General features: G+C 38.3%; 1 protein-coding gene across 1 annotated transcript in view; it reads right to left on the reverse strand.

Moving 5' to 3' along the window:
• ALKBH8 (alkB, alkylation repair homolog 8 (E. coli)) overlaps positions 1-1,236 on the reverse strand; it is a 67,759-nt gene that overhangs the window by 20,396 nt on the left and 46,127 nt on the right. The window lies entirely within an intron of this gene.

The raw sequence follows: 1,236 nt of genomic DNA on the forward strand, positions 1-1,236 counted from the left end.
GCTGAAGGGTAGCTGGAAGAAAAGCTTGCTGATATGCTGTATTTTTCCAGGGCAAAGGAACTGATACTAATTTTGCCCTGGAGACACCTTGGGGATTAATCGCTGATGTCAGTGACCTTTAAATCTTCTAACTATGCCAGACAGCCCGCTCCTTTAAGACAAGTTAAAATCAAGGCTCACCACAAACCCATTTCCCTTCCCTGGTTCCTGCTGGCAAGGAATATTTAAAAAACAAATAAAAAAACAAGAACAAAACAAAACCAAACCACACACAGGAGACTTAAATGCACTTGGCTAAATTTCTTGAAAGTTGGAATCCCAAAATTACCAAGTCTTGTGAAACTCAAAGGGAAACAGACAATGTCACCAACACGTCCTGAATCAACATACAAGATCTCCCATTTGAAAATGACTAAAAGAAAACAAGCTCTGCTCCCTTGTCCTGCAGTCAGCAGCAATTTTATAAAGTACAGGTGTCTATAGTCTGGTCATGAGAGGGCATAAACTGTGATGGTGCCCTAAGACATAGAAGAGTGGGCCCTTGAGTAGTAGTAATATATGCAGCAGCTAAATACCACTGCAGTCCAAAGACACTTATTTCTCATCACTGCTGGGAGAGAAAATGAGAGACAGAACATCATTTGATGCTTCTGATGTAAAATCTTTCCTAGTTGATTAGGTACTATGTATACATTTAGGGGACACATCTGGGAACACGCCTGTAGTACCTCACATGTGAAATAGGCAAAATTAGATCAGGAAAAATTTTAAAAGAAAACATCACAAAAAATCTACGTTATAGCACAAGTCGGCAAATTCCACCATTCAAGTACAACTCTGCCTTCCAAAACTAGGTCTCAGCTGTTGAATGAATAGATTCTGCCATCTCTTCCTCTTCAACCCCAAATACAGATGGTTTTGAACTGTTTTGTCTAGCTAGGCTCAAGTGTAATGTAAAATGAAAAGAGAAGGCATCTTTTAGCTCAGTGTTCTAAACACATTGCCAAATGGCACAAAGGAGAACAAGATATATATTGTATTACAGAAAAATAAGCTTGAAAACGAAAAGATGCTAAATTGGAAACACAAAGCATGTTGAATATTATAAATGCTTAGCTTAAATGCCTAAGAGATAATATGCTCATGCTTATGTGTTTACACTGAGACCACTTGCTATGAGTTCTCATTTACCACTGTGGCTTCATTAATTTGCTTCATTTGTTTGTAGGAACTATG

This window comes from Propithecus coquereli, unplaced genomic scaffold (genome assembly GCF_000956105.1).
Source record: "Propithecus coquereli isolate 6110/MARCELLA unplaced genomic scaffold, Pcoq_1.0 Scaffold6, whole genome shotgun sequence".
NCBI lineage: Eukaryota > Metazoa > Chordata > Mammalia > Primates > Indriidae > Propithecus > Propithecus coquereli.